Source organism: Phyllostomus discolor, chromosome 7 (assembly GCF_004126475.2).
Source record: "Phyllostomus discolor isolate MPI-MPIP mPhyDis1 chromosome 7, mPhyDis1.pri.v3, whole genome shotgun sequence".
Lineage (NCBI taxonomy): Eukaryota > Metazoa > Chordata > Mammalia > Chiroptera > Phyllostomidae > Phyllostomus > Phyllostomus discolor.
Window position 1 is genome coordinate 56,212,433 of NC_040909.2, and position 14,380 is coordinate 56,226,812.

Sequence of the window (14,380 nt, forward strand, 5' to 3'; positions counted from 1 at the left end):
GTAGACCCTCCGTTATTTGTAGTTTTCCTTTCTGCAGTTTCTGTTACCCATGTTCAACTGAAGTCTGAAAATTTTAAATGGAAAATTCCAGAAATAAACAATTCAATAAGCAATTCATAAGTTTTAAATCATGCATCATTCTGAGGAACATGGCAAAATTGCAGGGGACATGAATCAGTGCTTTGTCGAGAAGCTCTACGATTTAGATGCCTGAAGCCGGTTAGTCACTCATCAGATCTACTATCGTGTTCAGATATCTTTGGGAAAAGACTCTGAAACAAGGTGGGTAATTCTCCCACTCACGAAAATGGATTTTAGGTGCTGTGCAAACAAAAAAAGACAAATGTTCAATATATTCATTTTCAGGAGCATGGCTCTTACTTGCTTATTCCTCCAGATTTTCTTTTATATATAAACTGAGTCATACTCCAGAAGTCACAGACTTGTCACATGTGTAGCCCACAAATTGGTTCACCCCTACAAATGTGTTTTGCTTGGCTTACACAGTTCATTTGTCTTCTCATTCATTTTTTTAAATTTGTGCAATTTTAAAGATGTATTTTTCTATAAAGACCCAAATTTCCTTATGGCAACATAGCTTGTATTCTTATCTGGCAACAGTTAACTTGCTCAAGTATTGTCTTTTGACTTTTCCATACACCTCACCCTAATTCATTATGACCCATTCAGGCCACTTTCACTCATTTACATTAACTGCCTGCCATGTAGGCATTTGAATGAAACTGCTGTATTATTTATACCCTTGTGCTACTTGGTGTTTTTACTTGATAATAGATTTTTGCTCTTTCTAAGTCAGGACATATTAAGCTACTTAACTGTATTTTATGGCTGTAGTGTCCTATAATTTATTAAAGATATTTTTTTTACCTCTTCAGAGATGTCACACTAAGACCTGAATGTGTGGAGACCAAGGTTCTAAGATAGACTTTCACATTAACTGCTTTTTTGACCTTAGACAGAGCACTTTGCCTCTCTGAGCCTTTGTCTTCCCTTCTGTAAAATGCTGTGATAGAATTAGGTGATTACTGGGATTTCCTGGTTTCATCTGTCCATAATTTAGAGCAATGTCTGCAAAGGGCAATGTTTATGGTCCCTGAGACCTATACTAACAGAATTTACTAGAAAATTGGTTAAATTAAGCATGGTATAATCATATAATAGAAAAGTAGGCAACCAGTCAAAATGACATTGTATCTACCTTTGGTAGTATAAAGAGTAGTTTCAGCCCCGGCTGGTGTAGCTCAGTGGGTTGAGTGCATGCCTGTGAACCAAAGCATTGCTGCTTCGATCCCCAGTCAGTGCACGTGCCTGGGTTGCAGGCCAGGTCCCCAGTAGGGGGTGTACAAGAGGCAACCACACATTGATGTTTCTCTCCCTCTCTTTCTCCTTCCCTTCTCCTCTCTCTAAAAATAAATAAATTAATATAATCTTTTAAAAAATAGTAGTTTCACCATCCTAATAAGATGGTAGACACATGTCCTTATGCATTTGTCCAAACATGTGTGATATAAAACACCGAGAGTGAACCAATCCACAACTGTAAAGTGTGGATTTTGGTTGATCATGAACTATAACGAACGTACCATTCTGGTGATAGATGTTATTAATGGTGGAAACTGTACATGTGAGGGGACAAGGAGTATATGGGAAATCTCTACCTTCTGCTCAATTATGCTGTTAACCTAAAAGTGCTCTAAAAAAGTCTATTTTGTAAAAATTATATGGTACTATAAAAGTTCTAAAAATGATACTGTATAACACTGTTTGTTCATGAGGAAGGTGTTATAATGATTTAACTTATTTAAAAATTTTTTAATTTTGAGATACTTTAGTTTTACATGTAGTTATAAGACATAACATAGAGAGGTCTAGTATACTCATTTCCATTTTTCTCAATGATAACATCTTGTATAGTTGTAGTATAAGATCACAACCAAAAAACTGACACTGATATGATCCCCCAACCTTACATAGATTTCTCCATTTTTACATGTACTCGTGTGTGTGTATTGAATTCTGGGCTATTTTACCATATGTGTAGATTTTTGTGAATATCATCAAATGCAAGATTTAGAACAGTTTCATCACAAAGTGTTCATAATATTTTAAGTTAAAAATCAAGAAAACAGTATAATATGTATTTTTAAAAACTGTTCACATAGAGTTCCCACCAAGATGGAGGGGCATGTAGAAATGCTTCATTTCCTCACACAACTAAAAGAAGGATAACAAGCAATTTAAAAACAATAAACAACCAGAACTGCCAGAAAATCAAATTGCATGAAACTACAACCAAGGATTTAAAGAAACATTCATCCAGATTAGTAGAAGGGCAGAAATGGGCAATTGGGTGGAAAGAATGGGCAGCAAGGCAGCACACCAGGCAGGCAAGGTGGGGTCTGGCTGACCAGGAAACTAAAGACTCAAAATCTCTAGTTGTAAAATCCTAGGGTGTTGCAAATGCAGGAGAAACTCCAAGTCTCACAGGAGAGTTTGTTGGAAAGTAGGGCTAGAGCAGAATAAGTGGCATTGTTCCCTCTGCAACCCCTCACCCACATACAGCACTACAATGCACCAATATGGGTTCCCCACCCTAGTGAATGCCTAAGGCTCTGCCCCCTACAACATAACAGATGCACCAAGACAGAAAAATGTGACACAAATAAAAGAACAGATTAAAGCCCCAAAGAGGGCTAAGTCATGAGGAGATAGACAAACCTATCCGATGCATAGTTCAAAACTGGTAATCAGGATGCTCACAGAATTGATTGAGCTTGGCCTCAAAGAGAAGGAAGAAATGAAGGCTATACAAACTGAAATAAAGGAAAATATATGGGGAACCAATAGGGAAGGGAAAGAGACTGGGACTCAAATCAACAATTTGGAACAAAAGCAAGAAATAAACCTAAAACCAGAACAGAATGAAGAAACAAGAATTCAAAAAAAATGAGGAGAGGCTTAGGAACCTCGGGGACAACTTTAAGCACCCCAACATTTGAATCATAGGGGTGCCAGAAGGAGAAGAGGAAGAGCAAGAAATTGAAAACTCATCTGAAAACATAATGAAGGAAAACTTTCCCAATGTGGTGAAGAAAATAAACTTCCAGGAAGTCCAGGAAGCCCAAAGAGTCCCAAAGAAATTGGACCCAAGGAGGAACACACAAAGGCACATCATAGTTAAGTTACCCAAGATTAAAGATAAGGAAAGAATCTTAAAATCAGTAAGTGGAAAGGAGAGAATTACCTACAAAGGAGTTCATTTTTGTTCATTTTGCATATGTGATGGGAAGCAGGCAATTAACTGTTTATAGACCCTTTCTTTGGGCACTGTACACCTCCTCCCCTTCTCCCTTCTAGGCCTTAGGATGAATATACAGTCTCAAGGTTTTCCTTTTCCCAACTAGTAGAGATGATATAAACAGACTTTCAAGGGCTTCCCCCCACCCCTGCACTATCATAGTTTACTTGTGTTGTTCAGAATGCCTGGAAGCCTTATCAGACAAGGCTCAGAATTACTGAGTCAATGTGTGAGCTTTTGTTTTTAACCCTCTGTACTAAGTTCTTTGTTAGACTGCAATAGTGAGGGCCTTGGCTATTTCCCCTCTGGCCAGCCATTCTACCATAACAGAATCTCTGGGTTACAATGCAGTTCAGTTTTTAAGATTTTTAGGGAACTCTATACTGTTTTTTAATTATTTTTTATTGTTTATGCTGTTAAAATTGTCCCCATTTTTCCTCCTTTACCCCCTCCACTCAGCCCCCTCCCCCACTTCTTCAGGCAATCTCAACATTGTTGTTCATGTACATGGGTGATGCGTACATGTTCTTTGGCTAATTCCTTCATTTTCTTTATCCTTCCCCTTCTCCTCCTGCCCTCTGACAGTTGTCAGGCTATTCCATGTTTCTATGCCTCTGATTCTATTTTGTTCATTAGATTCCACATATAAATGAAGTCATATGGTATTTGTCTTCACTGACTGTCTTATTTCACTTAGCATAATAATCTCCAGGTGCATCCCTGCTGTTGCAAAAGGTAAGAGGTCCTTCTTTTTTACTGCTGCACAGTATTCCATTGTTTAAATGTACTACAACTTTTTTAGTCACTTAGGCACTTAGGTTGTTTCCAGATCTTGGCAATTGTAAATAATACTGCTATGAAAATAGAGGTACATATATTCTTTTGAATTATTTTTTTCAGGATTCTTAGGGTATATTCCCATCAGTGGAATTGCTGGGCCATGAGGCAGTGCCATTTTTAATTTTTTGATGAAACTTTGTATTGTCTTCCGCAGTGGCTGCACCAGTCTGCATTCCCACCAATAGTGCACAAGGGTTCTCTTTTTTCTACATCCTTACCAACACATGTTATTTTTTGATTTATTGATGATAACCATTTTGACAAGTGTGAGGTGATATCTCCTTGTAGTTTTGATTTGTATTCCTCTAATGATTAGTGATGTTGAGAATTTTTTCATGTGCATATTGGCCATTTTCATGTCCTCTTTGGAGAAGTCTTTATTCAGGTCCTCAGCCTTCTTTAATTGGATTATTTTCTTGTTTGTTTTGATGTTAAGTTATATGAGTTCTTCATACAAGTAGGATATTAACCCCTTATCAGATGTACCATTGATGAATATGTTCTCTCATTCAGTAGGTTACCTTTTCATTTTTTTGATAATTTCTTTTGCCTAGCACCATACCATTTTAATTACTGTAGCTTTGTAATATATTTTAAAATCACGACCTGTGATACTTCCAGTTTTGTTCCCTTTTCTTAAGATTGTTTAGTCTATTTCGAGTGTTTTGTGATTCCATATGAATTTTAGAATTTTTTTTTTCTAATTCTGTAAAAAAATGGCTTTGGGATTTTGATAAGGATTGCATTGAATCTGTGGCTCATTTTGGGTAGTATGGACATTTTAACAAGAGTAAATCTTATAGTCTGTAAGTGTGGATACCTATCCATTTATTTGTATCTTTGTTAATTTCTTTTATTCATGTATGTAGTTTCAAGGTACAAGCCTTTCACCTCCTTGGTTAATCTTATAACTAAGCATTTGATTTTTTAATGCTATCATAAATGGTATTGTTTTATTTACACATTTTTCTGATAGTTTGTTTTTAGTGCATAATGCAATTGGTTATTGTATGTTGACTATATATTCTAACTGTACAGAATTAAATTACTAGTTCCAACATTTTTTTGATGGAGCTTTAACAGTTTTGTACATGTAAGATATATCTCTGTGAACAGAGAAAATTCCACTTCTTTCTTCTTGATTTGTATGATTTGGGGGTGTAATTGCCCTGGCTGGGTCTTCTAGTACTATGCTGAATAGAAGTGGTAAGAGTGAGCACCCTTGCCTTGCTCCTGATCTTAAAAGAAGAGCTTTCACATTTTCACCATTGAGACTTCTCATATATGGTCCTTTGTTTTGTTGAGGTGAAGTCCTTCTGTACCTAGTTTGTTGAGAGTTTTTACTGTGAAAGCATTTTAAATTTTTGTCAAATGCCCTTCATGCCTCTACTGAGATAACTAAGTGACTTTTATCTGTCATTCTATTTCTTTCATAATGGTATATCACATTAATTGATCTGTATATTTGAATCATCATTGCACTCCTGAGATAAATACCATTTGGTCATGGTATATGAGTCTATTAATGTGCTTTTGGATGTGGTTTGCTAGTACTTTGTTGAAGAAATAAAATTAATGTTAGTATACTTAGTGTAGATATTGGTGTTAGTTTTCTTTCCCTGTACTGTTTTCCTGTGGCTTTGGTGACAGGGTAATGCTGGCCTTATAAAACCCATTTGGAAGTATTCACTCTTTTTAATTTTTTGGAAAAATTTGGAAATGATTGTTGTTAATTCTTCTTTAAATATTTGGTAGGATTCACCAATGAAGTCATCTGGTCCTGGGTTTTTTGTTTTTGGGAGGTTTTTGGTCACTGGTTCCATCTTCTCACTCTTTATTGGTTTGTTTAGATATTCTATTTCATCATGATTTAATCTTGAGGTGATGTGTGGCTCTAAGAATTTATACATTTCTTCTAAGCTAATGAATTTATTGGTGTAATTGTTCATAAAGTCTCTATGATCCTTCTTATTTCTGTAGCATCAGTTGTAATTGTAGCATCCAGCAAACTCGAGAACAAATATCGGAGACTTTCAGGGTATCAAAGATGTTACTTTATTGGCCAAGTTTAACCTGTGCAGGGGCAAACTCTCAGAGTGTCCAGCGACACAGTGCCCACAAGGAGCTGCAAACGAGAGATGCGCTGAGCGCTTACAACTACGTCCTTATATAGGGGTGGGCAAGCAAGTGTTATACAGAAGCAGACATGGCAGTTAGCAATTCGCTTACAAAGACCGTGCACGGGAATTTCAAACCAAGCATTCTTGCATAAGGTGGGAAGGCAGGATGTTTGCTCATTAACCCAGTAATCTCCTGGCTCTAGCTAGCTAGGTTCCTATTTTCTCATGGTCTAAGTTTTTCCCTACTCCTTACAGTAATGTCTCCTCTTAAATTTTTATCTCATTTATTTTTCTTACTTTTTCTTAGTTAACTAAGCATAATAAGTTTTATCTTTCAAAACGCTCAGTTTTCCTGATTTTTGTATTGTTTTTCAATTTTCTATTTTATTTATCTGTGTTCTAATCTTCATTATTTTTTAAATCCTCACTCAAGGATCTGTTTACTGATTTTAGAGACAGAGGGAGAGGAGGAGAGAAAGAAACATCAGCTTCCCTAACCAGAGTTCGAGCTTAGGTATGTGACCTGACTACGAATCAAACCCACAATCATTCAATGTATTCCAACCAGCCAAACCACACCAGGTAATGGCTCATTATTTTTTCTTCTGCTAACTATATGTTTAATTTCTTCTTCTCTTTCTAGTTTCTTCACATATAAAGTTGTTTATTTCAGTTCTTTCTTTTTTGTTGTTGTTGTAGGCATTTATTACTACTAACTTCTTAGTACTGCTTTTCTGTATCCATAATTTTAATACATTGTTTTCCTTTTTGATAAAATTCCTAGAAGAAGCCATCTGGAAAAGCTCTATGATGATAGTTTAGACTGATTTCTTGATGCCAAAAGCACAAACAAGGAAAGCAAAAAAGCAAGTGAGACTATATGAAACTGAAAGGCTCTGCACAGCAAACAATGGAGTGAAAACACAAGCTATGAAATGGGAGAAAGTATTTGCTAACCACATAGCTGAAAGGCGTTAATATCCAAAATATGTAAGAAACCCCTATGTCTCAAAGCACAAAAAAAAAAAAAAACTCAATTTAAAAATAAGCAAGGGACTTGAATATACATTTCTCTAAAGAAGACATACAAATGACCAACAGGTATATTTTTTAAATGTTCACTAATCATCAGAGAACTGTAAATCAAAATCACAATGAGATTTCCACCAAATTTGGATCTTATCTGTGGAGGGGCTCTGCCTGCAGAGGCCCCACCACCACCCATCTGCCACAAATGAGAATAAGTCTACCAAGACATGATCTGCTTGGGGAGGTGGGTGGCCAATCTCTCAAAGAACAGCCATGAGCCTGTTCCTCAATGGGCTTTTATTGGGTTCAATTTGCACTGGAATACAGGTAAATCTCATCAATCATTGTTAGGCAGTAATGATCAAACAATAGATAACATTCAAACAACTATGAGGGCTTTTTCTGAGTCAAGGTCAGTTAGTTAAAGGGCTATACAACTTTGGGAAACAAACTCATTTCATGCTTGGACGCTTATCAGAAAATTGAGGACATTCTTAGCAAACCAGTTTTCACAGGATTTTATGCATTCTTTCTTAGGCCTGATCACCCCAGAGAAACTCCTGTTCCTACCCCAAGCTGCACCGCCCTCTGGCATTGTTTTAGGCTTAAATCAGGCAGGGGAAGTACAGCAGCCAAGAGATCAGGAGACTTCTGGCAGACAGAATGAGGACTCAGGCTATGTCAAAACTGAGGGGTGAGGGTCCATCACCCCCTTTTTCTACAGCTCCCCAAATCCTTCTTTTCACAACCATACCTGTCTTAGGTCATCCCTCCTTTGAGGAATCTTGCCCATCATTGGCTAACAAGTCATCCATCCGGGGACAAGCAGGGTAAAGTAAAAGAGGGAAGAGGTGGTATACCCCTGCTAGGAAGATAAGCTTTGTCTCCCTAGTGGCTTATGATCCCAAGGTCTCTTACTGAGCCTTAGTCATGGGGGTGTTACAGATTCTGAAACCAGGCAGGGCAATTCCCAACAGATATTATCTCACCCTTTTTAGGATAGCAATTAGCAACAACAACAACAAAAAATAACAAATGTAACAAGTGTTGGTAAGGATGTGAAGAAATTGGAACTCCAGTAGTGTTGGTGGGAATGTAAAATGATATGCTTGCTATGGAAAAGAATATCTAGGTTCCTCAAAAACTCAGAAATAGGACTATCATATGATCCAACAAGCCCACTCTTGGATATATATCCAAAAGAATTAAAATCAGGATCTTGAAGTGATAGCACTTCCATGTTCATTGTAGCATTACTCACAATAGCCAAGGTGTGGAAATAATCTAAATGTTCGTCAACAGGTGAATACATAAAGAAAATGTGATATATACAGTAAAAAAAGAAAAGAAAAGAAAAGAAAATCTTGCCCTGGCTGGTGTGGCTCAGTGGATTGAGTGTCAACCTGTGAACCAAAGGGTTGCCAATTCAATTCCAAGTCAGGGCACATGCCCAGGCTATGGGCTAGGTCCCCAATAGGGGGTACACAAGAGGCAACCACACACTGATGTTTCTCTCCTTCTCTTTCTCCATCCCTTCCCTTCTGTCTAAAAAATAAATAAATAAAATCTTTAAATAGAAAATCCTGGCATATGTGACAACATGGATGAACCTTGAGGACATTATACTAAGTGAAATTAGCCAGTCACAGAGGGACAAATACTACATAATTCCAATTATATGAACTATCTAAAATAGTCAAACTCATAGAAACATCAAGTAAAATAGTGGTTGCCAGAGGCTGCAGGGTGGGCGAAATGAGGTGTTGCTTTTCAATAGTATAAAGTTTTAGCTATAAACGATGAATAAGTTCTGGAGATCTGCTCTATTAAAACATTATGCCTACAGTTAAGAATACTCTACTGTGCATTTAAATTTGTTAGGAAAATAGATCTCATGTTAAAGGTCCTTACCACAATAGAAAAATGAAAAATAAAATAAATCTATTTTCATCAAGAAAAAAGGATTTATTGTGACTTTCCACCCACTCTTAAGAATTCTCATAAGACAAAGACCTCACAGCATTATGAATACCAGTCTTTCAAGAAATGAAAGTAGTCTTCTGAGAGATACAGGGCCTGCTATCTTACATGAAACAGATTTTTCTGTGTATTCTAGGTTTTCAAAGGCCCAGGAAAAGGCAAAGAGCTGAGCTGAGTCTTTCCAGAGGTCTACTGGTTGTCTTTGAACACAGGTCAGTGGCCTTATTCCTTTGGCCTGTCTGTCATGGAGGACAGCTATACTCTGTGGTATCTTTAGAGTCTGAGTGCCATGCAGGATAATCCTTGGGTCTGCTCCAGGCTATTCTGCCAAAAGACTATGTCTTAAGGAAATGAAAGGCCTCTCAGAAGCTCCCATCCCTCTTTTAAGGTGGCCAGAATGCAAATGGTTTCTTAGGCAGGGAGAGGCATCCAGCTAGAATGGAAGAAGACCCTGGACTCAGTAGATCTGGGTCCCTGCACTGACACTGTGACAGTTGCCAAGTCAGATGGCCAATCCTGGTTTTAGTCCCTCTCCCAGCCTAGGAAATAGATGATCAGCCCATCTCCTGGGCTTTAGTATGGTTGGGCTTCAATTCCAAACAGACCTCAGTTTAAATACCTGCTCCAATACCCTGTGACTCTGGACAGATCACTACCTGTTTGTGTCTCAGTTTTTTAATCTGAAAAATAATGCTAATAATATTAAGCCCTGGATGGGTTGCTCACTTGGTCGGAGCATCATTCTGTACATCAAATGTAAGCCCTGGTCAGGGCACTTGTGGAAGGTGGCCAATAAATATTTCTCTTTTGCATCAATGTATTTCTTAAATCAGTTTAAAAAGTACTCTTGGGTGAGAATTGAAAGAAAACAAAATAATCATATTAAGTCATAGCATTTCTATAAAGAAAAATTCTATATGTACAAAATTGTTTTATCTACATGCTACTGCAGGTTAAGACAAATGCATGGATTTTCCACTGAATTTGGAACTTAAGTTAGTTGAATAGTCTGACTTCAGTTCTAAGTCAGACCACATGATCATATGGGTACCTCTACATGACATATTTCAGGGTAAGAAATGACAATAAGGGCAAACACTTACTGTGTGTTTACTGTGCTACAGCTACTCTACTAAGCATATGACATGAAATATCTTTTATTCTTCACCATTGTTACTATCAGTGCCTCCCCTTTACAGAGAAGGAAGTAACAGCAGAGGCTTATTTAATCCTGGGGAGAACAGGTAGTAAGTTATACAAGTCTCTTAGCACAGTTAGCTGTGCAAGTCACCTAGCACAGTGCTAAGAAACCAGCAGTAATTGTCGCTAAAACTGGTTGGTAAGCAACTTTGTCTAACATCATATATGAAATAAAACAGTAGCTACCTGTGCAACAGGCTATGTTAGACTTTTGATTTTGTGCAGATTCAGAGAAGACTTTATAGTAGAAAAGACTTCTGAGCTGAGCCCTAAAGAACAGGATTTTTCTACGAAGACAAGGGGGATGAGACTTGCATAGGGAAAGGGTGTTGTAGAGGCAATGACAATGGCAGAAACAGGGGCATAAAGGTGTAAAAGTGCAGGATGTGTTTGGGGAACTACATGTGGTCCCAGGTTGCTAGAACAAAGGACACTGGAGTGAAAGAGCAGAAGTCAGCTTGGAATGTCAGCAGCTCACCAGGTTGAGAAGAATTAAAAATTTATCTTGGGGGTCACAGGCCAGGTCTCACACTGTTGATCCTCCAACTACCTCTGGCCAACATATATCTTTTATATGGGCTTCCCAGGACTATGCTCTTTTAAATTTTGAATTAATTGTTAACATTTTAAAAATCTGAAGTTTTCAGCCATGTGTCCCAATTTCCAGATTTTCTTGGGAAAAATGGGAATATTTGGCTATATTTGTTCTCACTTCAATGTGGCAGTGAAAACCACTGCCTCCCTTTAGGCAGCTCCCTGAAGTCCCCACCTTTCCCCATTGTTGCACTTAGAAAACTTCTTTCCTTTCCTTCCTATCCATTTTCTGTTGGATATGGATTAGTAGCCACAGCTGTGAGCGATGTGGAATAATTAACAGTCATCTAAGAATGATTTATTTTTACCACTTTGCTAGAGGCAAAATAAATTATTAATCATTGTTGTTTTCTTTAAGGAACTACAACTTCAGCACTGGGCTGGCCAAGATGGTAGCCACTTGCCATAGTTGGCTACTGAAAACAAAATGAAATAAAATTAAAAGCTCGGTCCCTTAGTGCAACTAGTCATATTTCAAGTGCTCAATGACCACAAGTGGCTAGTGACTATTTCATTAGAATGCAAAGATACAGGAATTTCACTCATGACAGTGTTAGTAAGGTGGAGAATTCCCCTCTTTTACCCTTCTTTAGCTCTTATGGCTGAATAAAAATAATAATAAAATTGACACAAGAATAGATTAACAGGAGGGGGAAAATTTAATACCTGCACAGAGGAGGATCACAGCATGAGGCTCAGATAATAAAAGAAGGCACTTTTTAAAACTTTTCAAAGAAACTCAACTTGTGAGAAATGGACAAGACAAAGAAAGTCAGTGCTCACTGCAAAGGAATCTAATCAAGGTTTGGTTTAGGTAGTTAATGAGATGAGCTTTTTCAACTCTGGAATTTATAACTCTTGTCATAAGGTTGTCTCTCAGGCCATTATGAAGATTCATTTCCTATTTTTAGGGGGCTAGAGGAGAGTCAGAGAGCTCCTCCCCATCCTGCTGCTTCTCAAGTGATTTTAATTCAAAATAATCAATATGTCATTGTGAGATACCTTGGGGCAGCCTGCCATGGGCCCTGGCAGCAGAAAGTTCCACTGAATAGTACTGTTCTGGAGAGCAGCAGCCAGGCTGACCCACGTGAAGCAGTAAGAGGAAAATACAATATAAAAGATCAGTCAGTTAGCTTGGATAGTGCTGGAGAGGCTGGGAGGAATAGGTTGCCATGGACCCTCACAGCAAAGGGGGCTGTATGAGGGAGGTAGACAAAGGATGGGTAGGATTATACTGGAAAAAAGTACAGGGGGCAGGATATAAGTGAGGATGAAGATGGATTCTACCTGTTAGGAATACCCTGGCAGAAAATTATGCAATAAATAATTAGCAGTAGCTTAAACAATCAAAGACATGAAGGCTAGATCTCCAACATCCAACTTTCAGTAATCAGGAAAAGATCATAAGAATGTCATAGATGCTGGCCTTGATGTCATTGAGTCTCTGAACCAATGTCAGATATCTAGTTATGAGAGAAAAATAAACTATTTGTTTAAGAACCAATCTTTTCCTGATTACTGAAAGTTGGATGTTGGAGATCTAGCCTTCATGTCTTCGATAAAGGTAAAAAAAGAGGAAAGGGGGTCTACTGGCTGACTTGCATTAATTGGCCAGAACTGAGCTTCATACCATATCATGTGCCAGAGAGCCTAGAGGCTTTCACAGCTTCTAGCACAGTATGGCAAAGACAAAAGAAGGAGCTGTTACTGGCTGTTAAGTAGAGTCATCTACAGTTGGTTATATCTGAGAGACAGAGAAACATCATGGAGTAAAAGGCAATGGGCTGAAATCCAGAGAAATGGGTTAGAATCATCACTATCGACTAGCTGTGCAAGAGCTGGAAAATCATAATATTTACGCACCTTCCCAATCACACCTCTTTGTGACATTGAAGGCCCCTTTTGACATGGTTAACACTCCATGGTATAATGAGATCCCTAACAACATCCTTTCACCCAGAAGAACACAAAATAAAAACCAGTTAAGAACTGATGCTGACTGATTATATTAATCTGGGAGTAGACTGTATTCATTTTTCATTGTTGCTATAAGAGATTACCATGAACTTTGTGGTTTAAAACAATACAAATGAATCACCTTACAGTTCTGGAAGTTAGAAGTCTGATACAAGTCTGATTAAGATGTTGGCAGGATTACATGGGGTTCCAGACAAGATGGAGGTATAGATAGAAACCCTTCGCTTGCTTCCTCGCACAACCAAAAGGAGGCTAACAACCAATCTGTAATCAATAAACAACCATAAATGCCAGAAAATAAAACTGCATGGAACTCCGACAACCAAGGAATTAAAGAAAGAGTCAGCCAGAACAACCAGACCAGGTAAGGTGGCAGATGGGGAGAACCCATGGGGAGGCAGCAGGCTGCACAAGCAGGGCTGACTGAACAGGAAACTGAGACTTAGAGCTGACTGTGGATGACTGAGATTTCCAGGGTGGGGGAAACTCCCAGTCTCACACGAGAGTTCATTGGAAAGTGGGGCAAGAGACAAACAGGGGAGCTGCCTTGTTCCCTTTCTGGCCCCTCCCCCACAGGCAGCACCACAGCACAGCAAGGAAGATTGACCTGCCCTGGTGAATACCTAAGGCCCCACTCCCTTACAACTTAACAGGTTGCCCCAAGACAAAAAATAGGGCCCAGATGAAAGAACAGAGCAAAACTTCAGAAAGAGACCTAAGAGATGAAGAGGTAGCCAACTTATCTGATGGAGAATTTAAAGCTCTACTAATCAAAATGCTCACAGAACTGATTGAGCTTGGTTGAAAAATGAAAGAACAGATGAAGGACACCCAAAGTGAAATAAAGCAAAATATTCAGGGAACCAGCAGTGACAGGAAGGAAACCAGGACTCAAATCAAAGATTTGGAACAAAAGGAAGAAATAAATATCCAACTGGAACAAAATGAAGAAACAAGAATTCAAAAAAATGAAGAGTCTTAGGAACTTCTGGGACAACTTTATATGTTCCAAAATCCAAATTATAGTGGTGCCAGAAGGAGAAGAAAAACAGCAAGAAATTGAAAACTTATTTGAACAAATAATGAAGGAATACTTCCCCAATCTGGCAAAGGAAATAGGCTTCCAGGAAATCCAGGAAGCCCAGAGAGTCCCAAGGAAGTTGAACCCAAAGAGGGACACACCAAGGCACATCATAGTTAAGTTACCCAAGATTAAAGATGAAGAGAAAATCTTAAAAGCCACAAGAGGAAAGGAGAGTTACCTACAAAGGAGTGCCCATAAAGCTATCAGCTGATTTCTCAAAAGAAACCTTGCAGGCAA

At 38.3% G+C, this 14,380-nt stretch overlaps 1 long non-coding RNA gene across 1 annotated transcript; it reads right to left on the reverse strand.

Moving 5' to 3' along the window:
• Positions 1-2,648: 2,648 nt before the first annotated feature.
• LOC118501856 lies at positions 2,649-13,876 on the reverse strand. The gene is made up of 3 exons (XR_004904518.1): positions 13,827-13,876; positions 11,221-11,226; positions 2,649-2,761 (listed from the first exon to the last, which is right to left on the reverse strand). It is a non-coding gene; the product is annotated as an uncharacterized LOC118501856 (long non-coding RNA).
• Between the last annotated feature and the right edge of the window lie 504 nt (positions 13,877-14,380).